This window comes from Pyxicephalus adspersus, chromosome 2, assembly GCF_032062135.1.
Source record: "Pyxicephalus adspersus chromosome 2, UCB_Pads_2.0, whole genome shotgun sequence".
Taxonomy (NCBI): Eukaryota; Metazoa; Chordata; class Amphibia; order Anura; family Pyxicephalidae; genus Pyxicephalus; species Pyxicephalus adspersus.
The window spans coordinates 140,135,605-140,151,888 of record NC_092859.1 but is presented as its reverse complement, the minus strand read 5'-3'; the positions used below and the strand labels follow the sequence as shown (position 1 = coordinate 140,151,888).

At 38.2% G+C, this 16,284-nt stretch overlaps 1 long non-coding RNA gene across 2 annotated transcripts in view; it reads left to right on the top strand.

The window, feature by feature from the left end:
• Positions 1 to 16,284, top strand: part of LOC140324620 (uncharacterized) — a 56,951-nt gene that overhangs the window by 19,108 nt on the left and 21,559 nt on the right. Inside the window, exon 1 of one of the 2 annotated variants that reach the window (XR_011919557.1) lies at positions 13,409 to 13,922. The exons of the other annotated variant lie outside the window; for it this stretch is intronic. This is a non-coding gene — a long non-coding RNA (uncharacterized lncRNA). Of the gene's footprint in view, positions 1 to 13,408; positions 13,923 to 16,284 lie in introns of those variants that run through there. 2 annotated transcript variants of the gene reach the window in all.

Here is a 16,284-nt window from a genome sequence, read left to right as displayed (position 1 = left end):
TGTTCTTCAGTGTAACCTAATAATGAAGGAAGAATAGGTGTGATGGCTATGGAGCTTCCAACTTCAAAAACTAAGTTGGCATTTGCAACGTCCATTTATATTCTACCAGGTTACATTTAAGGTGTTTTCTTTATACAGCCCAGGTAAGTACCTCTCACTTCTCCATTAGTAAGTAGGTATCCGTCTTGCTAGCCATAAATTTAGCTTTCTGCTGCTGAACTAGTCATGACTTTCAGCATATGTCAATTTGTAAATGCTTTCAAACCTACACCTAGCAACAGTCTGTACCAGAGGGATGATAGACTCACCATTGGGTAACAACTGGAAACCTAAATCGGGGTGCACCCTAATCGCTGGCAGCTGCCAAGACCAATTGTATTTCACATACTCCCGGCCAGACACACAAATTATTGGAATTTTTACTTTTACATATAAAAAGGTCATTATTGTGTAGGTCATAGTAGTATTTGTAGACTTAAAACTTTAACATACAGTAGATCTTACTTTTAAATACACCTACATGTCAAGAAAGAGCTTACGAATTCATATCACAGGAGTATTATACTTACAGGTTAGGTCTGCCAATATCACCGGATATGGTTGGACTTGGTTTCTTGATAATTTGTCATGTGACAGTATTTGGGGATAAATGTAATGAATGGTAGGCAACCTCATGTTTTATAAATGTGTTGTGTCCTGTAGACTGAGATCCCTAAGCCCTTTTAATGGTATAGGTGAAATGGGGGGTTTTATAGGTGTATGGCAGTGTTCTCCCCTGCCCTCTTGGATGGGTGAACCACCTGCCAATTTTCAGTAAACACCCGGCTGTTTTTGGGTGGTTACTGAGGATTTGGGTCACAATACAGGGGTCCACCACCCATCTACAATTTCTTCCCACCCAACTTAAAAAAATTCTGGGTTAAAAACTGTATGGGGAAAATATAAAAAGAAAGAGACATGAGAAGTAACTCTTTAAAGATCTTATGTACCTAATGTTACCAATGTACATACACCAACATACTAATGAAATATTGTCTCTGGTCACATTCCTTGTTGAAGGCCTTTTATCTGATGTAACTGCTCTGGATTTAATCTTGTGTGGTCAGTGGCATCTAGTAACAGTAAAGGGAACATTTGTCAAGACAATGACACCTATGACAGCAAGAATCTGGAATGTGAACAGTTGCCAAAGAGCAACAGCTTGCTTCACATAAAATAATTAACATTTCCAACTCAAAAGCAGGAGCTCGCATTTGGCTCTTCTTGTACTTTGTAAACAAAGTCCATGGTTTGGTTTATAAAATGAACATTCTTTATCTGACTATAAAGTATGTAAGAGAAGGTGCCATTGATAATACAGTACCAGGCAAAATCCATCTGCTAGAGGCCAGAAATCTAAAATAGGACATTTCAATAGTTCAAAAAAATAAAAATCCATCCAGCTTAACAGTCCTGAGATGTGGATGCATTTTGGGTTGCCAAGTGGAAAAAATTGGGAAGAATAGAAAACCAGCCTAGCATCCAGACATAGTTCGGATATGCCCTAAATACATATATAGATATCTAGAATGCCTGCTATATTGTTGGCTAGTGGAAAGAATGCCAACATTTAGCCAAAAAAATTAATTGGTTTCATTTGACTGACCTGGTAGTCACAAACTGCTCATTGTTCAACCCCAAGTAACCTCTTGAGGAACCCTAGGATTCCATGGAACCTTGGTTGAAAACCATTGTATTGTCTCATAATTATTATTATATATACAGTATTTGTATAGTGCCAACATATTACACAGTTACAAAGCCCATAGTCATGTCACTAGCTGTCCCCTAGCTCACAATCTAATGTCCCTGACATTGTCATATGTCTTTAATACAGTCTAAGGTCGATTTTTGGGGGTAAGCCACTTAACCTAACTGCATGTTTTTGGAATGTGGGAGGAAATCCACAAAAACACAGGAAGAACCTGTAAACTCCATGCAGGTAGTGCCCTGGCTGAGATTCAAACCTGGGACCCAGCACTGTAAGGCCAGTGTGCTAACCTCTGAGATATTGTGCTGCCCACACAATCTAATGATCTAAGATCAATTTAGGGGGAAGCCAATTGACCTAACTGCATGTTTTTGGAATAATGTAGGTTCTGCATGTTTTTGGAATAGTGTAGGAGAACCTATGTCAGGTGCCCTGTTGCCAACAACAAACAGTAGTAGAGAAGCAGAGCTTCTTCTTTCATTGCCCATTCTCATGCTGGGGAGGGATAAAAACTGACAGTATTATTTCTCTGTATTAGTGAACCATCAGGTATTCTGGCCTGCAAGATAGATTTGAGCTGTGTGATCAGTGTAAGTTGCAGGACGCTGCATCTTAATACATAACTTTCCTACGCTTTCATCATTTGTAGTGGGGTTACATTGCCCTAGTGGTGCTTGAGTAAGTTCAGACATGTTTTTGGTTTGGTTGGTTTTGATTCCTCAGGGTTGAAGACAGTCTTCTTACCCCCATGTGATATTGTTGGGTGTTCATCAAGCAACTTGTATAACACATTACTATTCTGCAAATCTGGCCATCTGCTAGCAGCCTGGCCTGGATTTGCTGGGCATTCTTTACCTAAATGTATTACACTGGCAGAGGTGACCTGGTCACTGTCTGTGCAACAAGTGTTTGCACGTTGACAGTTGGAGTAGGCAAGTTCATGGCGTTCATCTGGTGTACAGGTCAACTTGTCTGGTATATTGCTTCATAGATGAACACAGACTTTTACAGATCAAACCCAATGTGTTACCAGCTGTTTTTGTCCTTTTTGAATCTTTGAAATAACTTTTAGGTCTTCAGGGAACCCCTGCTATAATTACCATATCCACAGCTCACAGTATATTAATGTGATGGTCAGTGGAAAGAATACAGACCAAAAAGCCAAAAATATCATTGGGGGTCACTTAAGTGGAGATAAATTGCCTGTTGCTTGAGGAATCATAGAGTTCTATGACATCCTTTTTGAGAAACTGTGCACAAACTGGGTTTTATTGTACATACAACCAAACGTGCTTTTATATAATTTCAATGGTATTAACTAGAATGTAATATATTGCATTATTCAACCCAGAATTGTTTTTTAAGCTGGGTGGGAAGAAATGGTAGGTGGGTCGCATCCCTGTATTGTGACGCAACTTTTCAGTAACCACCCAAAACTATCTGGGTGGTTACTAAAAAGTGCCGGGTAGTGCATCCCACTAAAAGGGGCTGGGGAGAACACTGTATTGTATAGAGATTGAAGACACCTACCAGGCTCTCGGCATAACTAAAACACATTCCTCCTGTTTTTGCAACAGATGTCCTTTACAGCTTCTATATGATCAGCTAGATCTTTGTTATTTGTATCTGATCGATGGTAGCACATTGTTCATCTTCTTAATTTTTAAATGCTCAATAATTCAACCATTGATGCAATTTTGCTACAGGTTGATAACTAAAGATAAATGTGGAACAAACTTAATATAATAACAGATGGTTTGGAATGAAGGTGGAATAATACAACTCTGTGTGTCACTGTTTTTTCTTCCTCGTGTATCTTTAAAATAAAACGAATATAAGTGAATTGTACATGGTACGACTTGCTCTTCGAATCCAGCAGGAAGACTTGTATACTCTCATCTGCTGCAGCTGCCTGGTCTATAACCGAAAAAAAAGCTGAAAAACAAATTTCCCAAAACAGGCCAGATAGTGATCTGCCTGGAGGAAGTTAAAACTATGCGACTGCTTTCCCACATAACAAAGCGGATGCCACTCGAACACCTTCCTGTGTTTAGCCGTCACTACTTAAGAACACGGGAACAACGTCTTCTATACTTTAGCAGGAAGGTGATCCTACGCAGAGAATTGGACATCTTTATGACATCCAGTAGACATGGCACTGGGATTTTTAACATGGACAAAAGAGTGTCATTCAGTGCCAAATGCTATGACAGGCTGGATAAGTAATTATGGAACCAGACAGTAACCAGGCAGACAGCTGTGCCAGGCCTCCTAGTAGTCATATGGTCTGTTACAGTATTGGCTATGCCATGAATATAGCCTGTTAATTTGTTAGGGATGAGTGACAGTACCATGATACGGGATTTAATTCTTTCCAAGGGAACCAATAACCTAAGTGCTGGATGCACACACAGACTTGCTGGCTCCATTGAGTGTGGGTTGCGCATACTATTTTAATATGAATGTTGATCAGCATTTTATTTTTAATAATGTGGGAAAGGGTTAGAAACACATGTGTATCAATTTGAAGGCCTAATTTTCTATAACCCACAATGACAAATTTACTGTAATAAAATATCATTTATTTAGCAGGAAACGGAGGTAGTGCAAGATTTTCTTTTTTCCCCCTTGCTTAGAGACTCATTTATTCAGTCAGTTTTGGACACAATGAAGAAACTGCTCATACTTCTGTACCCACGATGACTGTAAAGCTTAAACATAACAAAAATGGGTAGCCTCAGTTGCATTACGCGAATATAATTGTCTTGAAAATTGCATTTGCAAGCTAAGGATTGCTAAATGACTGCTATATGCAGGTTCTTTTTTTTTACAATTCTTTGTATGTTGGTGGGTTTTGTCTCCTGTTCCAAATTGTTTAACACAGATATTACTTGAAGCCAGGTGGTAGGAAAGTGTGACCCAACTCCTCAATTACCAACCAAAAACTGCCGGGTGCTGCACCCGGCTCAAAGTGGATGGAGAGAACATTGGTCCAAAAATGGATAAGATGGTGAACAAAGCTTAGTCCTAAAGTCAGGAAAGCTTTGGCCTTGTACACACAAGCAAATCCTGTTTTGCCTTCTGACTGACTCTCCCGATCAATTCCAAAAACACATTACATGTGTTAAGAATATTTTGGCCTTCCAATCATGGGGTGTGGATGGGGAGAACCACCAATAACTGCTTAGCAGGTATTTTCAACAAACTTCTTTTGTTAAGTGGATCTACCAGCCATTTTCTAAACCAACCAATTCCTCTAAATCCGGTTTTTAATTAGTTACTAAAAGCTGGACTTGTTTGGGAATAAGTCCTGCCCATCTGCCATTCAGCCCGAGTATGTCTTTGTCTAGTATAGGTGCTGTCTTTGGATAAGAAGGCTAGAGGACACATTTTAGTTCTAAAATTGGCAGAGTAAAGTTCTTGGGCCTAGTAGACAAAAACAGACCACTTCCTATGCTGCCCATGACCAACTGGTCTGATCAATTTTTTGGTTGATTCCATAAACACAGCACAACTATGTAGGATGAAAATATAAATATATAAATATATATATATATATATATATATATATATATATACATACACAACAAAACTTTTGTACTACCAACATGTCTAATCTGTCGACATCTAGTCAAAACCCCAAATTTATACCCAAAACTGGCATTTAAAATCGAAGACAATAATTTTAGGACTGCTTTCAAGAGGCTCACTGAGTGACTTTAACAAATGTCTCCCAAGTCCCTTGTTTAGAATATGGGCACTCCTCAAATGTTATGTATTAATTGTACCATATGTTGATTTACTGCACAGGTCGTTGTTGTTTGGGTAATATCAGGGTAGATATTTAGGCTTTGTTCTTGTTAGAATATTACAGATATTTCAGCTCGTAGTGCTTTGTAATGTGTGGGCTCCTCCAAGCAGCATATCATCTTAGATAATATGACACATTGTTAAACATGTACATACAAAGTACTCACTGTCATAGCAACTCCCTCCCGTCATATCTTCAAAGGGCTAAAGTCTGGGCCGTGTATGCAACCTGCAGCCTTTTGCATGTATTTTGATTGCACTGACATGCTTTCTGCATTGTTTTTGGTGAAATCACACTTAGTCTGCATCTGATTGGAAGGCTGCACACAATCTTGAAATCTAAGTCTTGTCAACATTGTCATTGGAAAGGATCGTGAAAGAACAAAAGATTGCACGATGCATGAACGAACGCTGTGGCACCCCGCTGTGCTCTTCTCTTCACTTTTTATTATTACGATTGTTCGTGGATCCACCAGGACGGATCCATAAACGATGAGCGCTGTACACACGCCAGAATCATCTGACGTGTATGTAGCCTTAAGGTAACCTTGTCCTTTAAACAGTGTTTAAAGTTTTTTAATTATCACTCTTCGGATCATCACTCATTTCTTGATAAGGCAATTCATAAGGCTCCCCCATTGCAGGAAAAAGCCCCTTCTGCACATTCTTGAGATCAGACATGCTCCGACGGCTCTGCACCTCCCATTCAGTCTTTACAGCTGTGGCGGTAAAGTCAGCAAGGAAAAAAAGAAAATAATTTTTACCTTATCTATGTTTTTTTTATAAAGTTAAAATTTTAGTGATGGGTCCACGTTATCACCCGCCCAATCCCAGGGTTCTTAAAAGATAAAATTGTTGAGAAAGGCTGGTCTGAAGAGTTCAACTTTTAAAACCCAAAGCTTAGCTGCAGATAAGCTAAACATTACTATATAATGTAGCTGGGCTAATGAATTTATATTTCTAGTTTGTGCCCATTTAGTAAAGTAAAAAATGCCCAAGCAGTACCCTATAAATTTACTTTTCGTAAATATTTGGAATAAAATTCTGGATAGTTTGTGAATAAATCAGCATTGGGTAAGTGCCAATGGATGCCTTGTTCTATCGGACAGGACCTGCACCTCTGCCTGGGATAGCAATAAGAAAGCTGCAAGTGATTTAATTTTATGCAATAGTTGGAATTCGTGTAAAAACAAAAATCATTTTGCCGCATAGCTGGCCATTTAAATCATAAATATACTTTCAAAGGTTTGACTACAGATCCACTTTAAATTTTTCTTGCTGCTATGAGGGGAACTTTTAACACAGCTTTGTCAAGGGAATATTGTCCTTATAGCTCAATATGCTTTTCTTGCAGCTGTTGAGTATAGGCTGGTAGAAACCATTTGTTAGGATGCAAAGTTTGAATAAAAATGTACAATAAAGCAGACATAAATTTCTAAATAATGAGTTGTATTTTTCTTTAATCTAAATATGACTTTAGATTGTTGATAAGTGTACAATGTGAGTCCATATTTGTGTTACTTTAATAAAATAACTTGCAGCCCTTTCAAAGCTTTGCATACAAATGAGTAATCAAGCTGAGCATCTTGTGTGGGTGGTGGGTTCTGAAAGACTTGTGCTGGACTCTATGTAGCGAGAGAACTTGTATAGAATCTTTGGTCTAGGCACACAGAAACCAAGTTGTTTCAGTTCCTCTTATTTGACCACATAGACATATGTAATGAAAAACCAAAAGGCAGAGCATTGTATGCCGCTCACTTGTTGCTGCAAAGCAATCATGGACCCAGTAAACTCTTATAATTTTTCATAGAGGACTGATTGCATTTTATATGGTGCAGTACTTTTTTTTTAAGTTGCTTTTGTTTCAAACAATGTACATGCTTTCAGGTTTAACAAGATTTTCCATTGTCACATTTCAAGTCAAGCTACTTATGTAGACAGTATAATTACCACTAAAGTTCAACTTTCACACAAATTTGTGAGTAACTGGAACACACAGTAAAAGTTTCTGAATGAAAAATTTCTCTATTGACCATTGCGTCTCTTTTCATTGCTTTATTGCATTTTTGCTGATAAAACTGAATATCTGTTTGCATGGAGCAAATCAAGATGAATAAGCAAGTGTAGATTCCCCCCCATGTTCACTGTTCACTAACCATGTGAATGCTGGATTTTTCCTGTTTAAAATTTTCTTTCTTGCAAAATTTCTTTACTTAGAAGTCTAGAACCTTCATGGAGAAGCTTTCCTCCACACATCAGCTTGTCAGAATTCTTCCTATTTGTGTTTGGTGCTCCAGCATTCTGTTGTGCTCAGACTTCAGCTTGGCTAATGTGCTGGAAAAGTTTCAGGCAGAATTCATTTCTATATTTTTGGAGAGGAAATGCTCCATTGTTGTTCTAATAAAGGATTTTAATGGAAAATGAGTTGAAGTTCCTTAGTGTAAGAAGACAGAACAACATTGTCTAATTTTGGTGTCTTGAAATTTTCCTAGGTGTATGCTGTGAATGTGTGAAAAGATATAATTAAAGCAAAAAAATCTATCACACGCATATCTCTAAGGTCAGCAAGGTTCTAAGTGTGTGCATAGATTTAGAGGTACCAAGATCAAATTTATAACATATATGTTTACTAAAAGGATTACTAAATTATTATGTTTACTCTTATATTTACAGCATATTATTTAGTCAAACACTTATGGTCCCTGTCTGTTGGTGACATGAGAAGTCCTTTGTGATTTTCCTATATTTTCTATTGTTTTTTGCTGTTTACCTTGTATTGTGTTGCTGACTTCTGCAGCATGTATGACCGTTGCTTACTTGTATTCTGTCTGCCTTTGAATTCACTCAAGATTCCTAGTCATTTATTTGAACCTGTGATCAGATCAGAGATGACAATTGGCTCATGCATACCTAACTTTATTGAATTACAAGTATATAATCTTCGGGGTCCACCAGATCCGTAGTGAAAACTCCTTCGAGAAACTGACTCATATGGACAGTTTAGTTCTCTATAACATGCTTCAAAAACATTTTTTTGTTCTGTGTGTGTATATGAGAAAATATGAATAAATTACATTAACTTTTTTTTTTATAAATCATTTCCCTTGTGTATGAGTTATAACAGTATCTGGCTTTAGGTGAGCCAGTAGTTATCTGCACGCCAGTATTGCCATATTAGCAGAGTGCAATGATTGTGAACTAAACATTAAAACATGCAACAAATCTACTTCTGACATCTGAGATTAGATCATGTTATAGCACTTTATAACATTGTGTGCTCAAGCAGCCTATGAAGCAACTTGTGGAGTTGAGTTGGCTGGAGAGACTTGGCATAGTATAACAGAGCTCTGGGCAAGATTTGCCAATCATTAAAATCTGTGGTGCATGTTACAACACAGATTGAAGAATAGGAAAACAAGTAATAAGCTGTATTACACTGCTAGCTTTGTTTATGTAAATGAACATTATGTACTGAAATGTCACATTTTATCCAGCAAGATCTTATGTGACAACAGTGATGTTTTATGCTGCTTAGGAAGCAGTTGTTAAATTCTGTATTTGATGAGATGTATAAAAATGAAAAGTGCTAAATGAGTATCATTCTCTTCTCCCGTGTTGTGAAATTGGCACCTTGTCTTCCTGTAAATAGTGTGGAATCTAGAATGATTGAGGGACCACAGAACATGTCTTACTCAGAAACAAATACTAAAAAGTGTTTGTTTCTGAGTAAGTTGTGTTCTATTGTGTTAAATCTATTCATCGTGGACCTGGGAGTCTGAGATGTCACAGCCCCAAGATATTGGATAAACATCCAGTGACTTGCACTTTAGTGGAGCTGAGACGGTTATCCTTTTTTCTTTTTTCTTTTTTTTGTGATGGCCATGGGTCTAACTACCTCCTAAAAATGTACCTTAAGTCTTTACAAGCTGTAAGCACTTTCTTCTACATCTCCCTCCTGGTTGTTTGTTAACCTCACTAACAAGATTTCCGTAATATTTCTTCGTCTATGGCAGTCCTTCTCAACCAGGGATCTGTGGAACCCTAGGGTTCTTCGAGAAGTTGCTAGCGGTGCCTTGAGCAACATGCAATTTGTGCTTTTCCTAGGCCAATTTAGGTGACACGAATGATCTTTTTGGCTGATCTGTAAAGGCGACATTCTTCCACTGGCCAACACCCTAATGTACTGTAAGCTGTGAATGTAGTAAATATGCAGGGGTCCCCCAAGAACTGAAAGTTATTTTTAGGGGTTCCCCAGTGTAAAAAAAGTTTGCATAACACTGATCTATGGCTTTAGGTTTTTTTCTATGGTTGCCTATCTTGAAACAAAGGAAGAACGCTAGGGATGGATCACCCAGTGTTCTGGCACTGAGAGACACAGTAAGCTGCAAAGTAGGTTTATATTACAGAAGGTTAACTTAGATTTTAGGTTTGCTTTAAAACCCTGTCTTAAATACAGAAACTCGAAGCCATATACAGTGTTCTCCCCAGCCCCTTTTTGCCGGGTGCCACACTGTTTTGGGTGGTTACTGAAAAGTTGGGTCGCAAGACAGGGGCTGCCACCCACTTACAGCTTCTTCCTACTCAGTTTAGAAAAATTTCTGGATATACTTATGCAACCGTAAGGAACGGCAGGTCCAGGAAATCATGAGTGTTCAGTCTTGTAAACCTCTGCTAAAGAGACATGGGCAGTGAAGCTGAGATTGTGATCTCATAGCAGAAGCCATTCTTGTATTCTTTTTAGTAATCCACAAAACTGTTAACATACATTTAATGTGACATTCGACAATTGATTTTCTGTGATTTTCATAAATCTGTACAATTAGAATTGGTAATTGTATTTAAAGCAGTATTAAACCCAAAACAAAAAAATCACATTTGCCGCAGATTAGTCTATCCATCAGGATGTTTCTTCCATCGGGTCCTGCATCTTTCCGGCATCTGTCTTAGCCCTGGTGCAGAAGGAGCACTGGGAGCCGACATCTCTCTTCTTCCGGGGTGTTGTAGATTGGGAAAAAAATTGCTGATCTCACTGCGCAAGCGTGAGATCAGCAATTTTTTTTTATTGATAAAAGGGCTCCTTCTGCGCATGCCCAAGATGCTCGGACATGTGCAGAAGGAGCAGCCAATGCCTCCCGGGATGCGTGATGTAGGTATCTCGGGAGGCTCTGCACTCCCATTAATTCTTGATCGCCTAGGCACACTTCTTTTTTTTAACACATACACATTTTTTAAAGTATAAATTCAGAGTTTAGGTACGCTTTGACTTGAAGGGGACAGTGAGACTGCAACCACCATCATGTAGTTTTTAGCAATTTAGTGCAGTCCGATGTATAGAGGTTTACGTAGCTGACCTTGATGACTTGATAAAAGTTGTTACAGGGTGTTATTATATACAAAAAGAATGATTGTAAGGAATTTATCATAGGCTTGACCCTAAGATGACACAGATGACATAAGCTATCACACATGAAATTCCCCCATTCTTTCAGAACACAGTGATCATGTTTACCTTTTACAATGTACAGATGGCTTTGTTCTCTGTTTGTTCAGTTGCTCATCTGCATTGGTGTTAGGAGATATTGGGACTTGCTAGGTATTTACTGAAGTTCTATATGATTTTGTTGCCTTCTCTGGCTTGGCTCCGGCTTCCTTTGGAGCTATTGGAGTTATGTTACCATGAAGAAAACACCAGCTGCAATGTGATTTGACTGAGAAGTGTTTGACCTCTCGTGACATTGAGTCTGTTACTTTCTCCAAGTGTTCATGGCACCTAATTCCTAAATGTCAGTGGACACAATCTCTGGTTTAAATAAGCAGCCCTTAAAATGCAGCTGACACCGCTGTAGTCATGAAATGTTGATTCCCAGGCAAATGTAGTGGAGGTTCTATAATCACCAACATTAATGGTGCGCATGTATTCTGTGCTGCCAGTGTTGGCATATGATATAAATTATTATAATCCCTTCATTAAAAAGGCTAAATAATATCAAACATCATTTGTAGAAGAACTCTTAACATCAAAGTATACATTGGTACTATTTAACATATTGGGTTTATTATATATCAAAATACAACAATATGTAATAAAAAGCAAAGATAAGTTATGTGGTACTTTTACTCTTGGATTGTAAGCTCTTCGGAGCAGGATCCTTTCCTCCTCCTGTGTCATTGTCTGTCTGTCATTTGCAACCCTTATTGAATGTACAGCGCTGCGTAATATGTTGGCGCTATATAAATACTGTTTAGTTAGCAATAGTTTAGGCCTTTCTGGACCTTTTTAACCCTTCTATAATTACTATAAAAACAACACAGTATATTAGTGTGGTGATCAGTAAGGAGAATATTTCTTACATTGCTGGCTATTGGAAAGAATGCCACCCTTACAGATAACCAGATTGTGGGCAGCACGGTGGCTCAGGGGATAGCACTCCGGCCTTTGCAGCGCTGGGTCCCAGGTTCAATTCCCAGTCACGACATTATCTGCATGGAGTTTGCAAGTTCTCCCCGTCTGTGTCTGTTTCCTCTCCTCTGTCTGTGTGGGTTTCCTCCGGGTACTCCGGTTTCCTCCCACATCCCAAAAACATGCAGTGAGGTTAATGGGCTTCTCCCTAAAAAATTGACGCAACTATGGACTTTGTACAACGCTGCGTAATATGATGGCGCTATATAAATACTGTGTAACAATATTAATAACCAAAAAATATCCTTGTAGTTACTGAAGCTGACCTGAGAGATCCAAATTGATCTTTGCTCAGGGAACCCCTAGGCTGATATATGTATTTATTAGGTTTGTGTGCAAAAAGCCATATTCCTAAAAATCCTAGATAATAGATAAATGTGCATACAACTGCAGGCAAAATGCATTAAAATCAATGGTAGAGTTTATATGTCATGCATTTTCACTGCCTATTTTCAGTGTGCCGATTATCTGCAAAAAAAATTGGTTAAGCTGAACTCCAGGCAAACCAATAAATAAGTAATTAGTACTGTTAATCAATAGGTTTTTGTCATCTACCTTCTCCCAGCCTGTACAATGAATGAGGATAAGGTATTCTTTCAGATTCTGTGAATCATTCAAAAAAAGGCATTATAGCCAGCCTATCAGATTTTGCAGGATGCACATGTGCATGCTTGAAAGTCACCAAGATGCATGCTGCAATGTCTCCTTTCATGGCCTCTACCATGCAAGCCACAAAACTACTACAGAAAAAAAAAATATTATATATTGGGAATGTATCGGTGGGAAGAAGCTGTAGGCAGGTAGCAGCCCCTGTATTGTGACCCAACTCCTCAGTAACCACTCAAAAACCTAGTAGTTACTGAAAAGTGTTTGGTGGGGCTGGGGAGAACACACATGTATGATAGATAGATGGAGATCTATCAAATATTTTTATTAATTTCAGGAAAAATTATATTATTATATATTATAATTTACTGCAGGTTCTCCCAGAACATAGGTGACCAAACTCACCAATCTAAACTGTAAAAGAACTGTTTCAGTGATTGTAAAGGATTTAGTGATATAAGGACTAAAGAGCCCAACATTTAAATGATGTTTTCTCTATACTATATGCCATAAAGCACCGGAAAATATTTACTTGACACCTTTTTCTATATATTCTCATGATATTGCAGTTTGTGAATAATGCTACTTTCATAATAGATAATAATAGATATATCTATTATTGATTGATAAAAATAAATTGGAACGTCCGGTCGTAGGCTGTAGCGTTGTCATTTTCTGTAACACATGTAGCTACGTGTTTCTGCATGTTTTGTGGTCACATTAAAACTGATAACATTTTGAAATTGCAGTTCAGTAGTGAACATCTTCAGTGCGCCAAAAAATTTACTGTTTCCACGTCCTTTACAAGAAGAGAGACTTGTTATCAGTCGTAATCTTACATGTTTTAGTACTGTTCATCCTTATTTCACATTGTCGAACCAGCAACAGATTTGCATCTGTTTCTCTCTTTAGTGTTTTTACAAAGAATTTCGACACATCAAAGGGAGTGCTTAAGGCCGACAACTTCCTACTTCCAAGCACTGTCTTTGCTGATGCAGGTGAAATGAAAGACGTAAGTCAGTGCTATCTCAGCTGTTACTGGCCAACCATCAATATTCATTGCTTCAGCTGCTATTGCTTCTCAAATGGGAATCAGAGGGAGCGAGAGTAAAGGGGACGGCAGTGCACGGTGTGAGAAATGCACTTTCTTTCCTCCCTGGGTGACAAACTTCCAACATTTGGACTTTAGTATTGGCCACTGACTGACCGGACGCCTATATTTGCTCTCGGTGCAAGGCAGATGCTATCTGGATATATTGCATGAAGCTTGCAAGAGTTGTTTCTGAGCTGTGATCAGTATGTATATGCACTACAATATCCTTTTTATGTGTTATTTAGGGCAAGCAGTAGTTATTTTTTAATTTAGAGAAAAAAGTTTTATAGCATTGTTTGTTTTTACATATATATATATATATATATATCTTCTTTTTTTATGTCATTAATTGCTAGTGCTGGGTTAACTTTATTAATGGTTTGCTCTCTGCCAAAGTTTCTATAGCTCGTTGTGTATTTGCGGTGAACTGGTTTGATCTAAAGAAATGAAAGTTACAAAAGTCCCAGCTGAGAATTTAGTACAGAATGCATATATTGTGTCTTCTGTTACTATCCAGCGGCTTGTGTAGTGGGATGAGTTGTCTGTGTCCTGATAATACACTTTTCCATTAGAAAGCATTTTTTTTTTTTTTTGTAATAGAGACAAGCAAACAGAGTTTAAAAAAAAAAATGACCAGAATACTGGTGACTATAGATGGAAGCTTTACTATAATGCCAGCATTGTCTTGTCCAACTTTTATATATGAATTTTAGAAAAATGATTGCAACAGCAGAGACTTGTGGGTTTCTCAAATAATGTGCTGAACTTTTTTTTTCTCCCATTCATTATGTTTTTAGTAGGACAGAATGTTGGTATGCCACAGGTCCATATGATCACGGCAGATCAAGGTTGAGGGCCAAAGTGATTCTTGCCTAGTTGGTCTTAAATACTAATAATCATTTTACCAGCAGTTCGATTTTTCTGCAGTTGAGATGATTTACTAAACCTGTACTCCTTTTTAATTAAATACATTTTAATGCTAATACTCTAATTATCTTAATTCTCTAAGTGGCAGCTCAAGCATTTAGTAACCGGCACAGACAGAGTTAACCACATCTGCCATTTACAAAAGAGTTGGCAGCAAATGGGCATGTAGGGTATAAAAGGGGAGTGTGGGATATAATGTGGACCCTGGATACCTGCTACATTTGGCTCTTCTTTTTCAGCATTTCCTGAGTCGAAGATATGTATCTGCCAAAAATGACTGCTCAGCCCTCTTATAAAGACTGCAGCTGTACTTATTTATTTGATAATGCGTTTGGATATTTTATGTACTTATTCAGTACTGCCAAAATCAGCATTAACAAAAATAAGCTTGAAACATGAAAGTCTTAATTTTTTTTTTTACTGTTTTCACTGTACACCAGGCAAAACAAAAACAACCTTCTGGCAGGGGGTCAAATGCTTGTTTAGGTCTATGGGGATAATTACTTACCTTGCTCCCCAGCTGGTGTCTTTTTTTCCTGGTTTTGCTGCTGCAGGTTGTGGGTGGGCACTTGGTGTTCTCCTTTTACAAAGCAGGTCTGTTGGCCTTGCATTTTAGGGGACAACTTCAATGTATGCAACTGCAGCCTAAACTGCTAAGAATGCTGCATTGGAATGGTCACATGAAGGTGGAGGTAAGGGAAAAAGGTAGGTCTTTCTTATTTTTTCTGATCTTTCTAAGCATAAACAAGCAGGTATCCCTACTGTAGGCAAGGTTAAGTTTTTCCTGGAGTTCACTCTCCACATGCAGCTAAAATGCAGGTTGCAGTGTTCTCCCCAGCCCCTTTTAGCCGGGCGCACCACCCTGCACTTTTCAGTAACCACCCGGCTGTTTTTGGGTAGTTACTGAGAGTTGGGTTACAATACAGGGGCTGCCATCCACCTACAATTTCTTCCCACCCGGCTGAAAAAAATTTCTGGGTTGAACACTGAGGTTGCATATAGTAAATAATAACTGGTTAACAAAAAAAAAAGTACCCTCATTGCTTGTTACGGAGTCTTAACACTGATCGCATGTCACTTTCATAGTCAATGTAGCTGTATTGTTTATTACTTATCTTGCTCGTAAAATTGCATTGTATTTTGTATACTTTAAGCATCAAATTGTATTTTTTTTTTATTACATTTAAAACTTTTGAATAGCTCTTAGTACATATTTAATATATTTAATACTGTTACCTTGATATGATATGATTTGGTGTGTACAGGACGTCAAGCAAACTAAGTGCCTCTGAAGGGTGGCATGTAGTCGGAATAGTAGTACATGCCTTGTTATTTGATCTATGGGGAGGGAGAGGAACAACTTCACAGCTGACGTTTGTATAAAAGGCATTTAGTAACTACACTTTGCAATTTCCATTTTACTCTATTTCATTTTGCACCTTTTTGGGTCACTATGTTCATGTTTCTCCAGCACATTTACAGCCTCCTCCATTCTTCTGGTATCATTTCTGCATGTCATCACCAAACGCCGCTAACCTCTTACCTGCTTTATACACCACACCAACATTTACATTTCTGCTGATGTCAACATGATATGGAATTATTAACCACCCCACACCTACCTCAGTGCAAGATCAG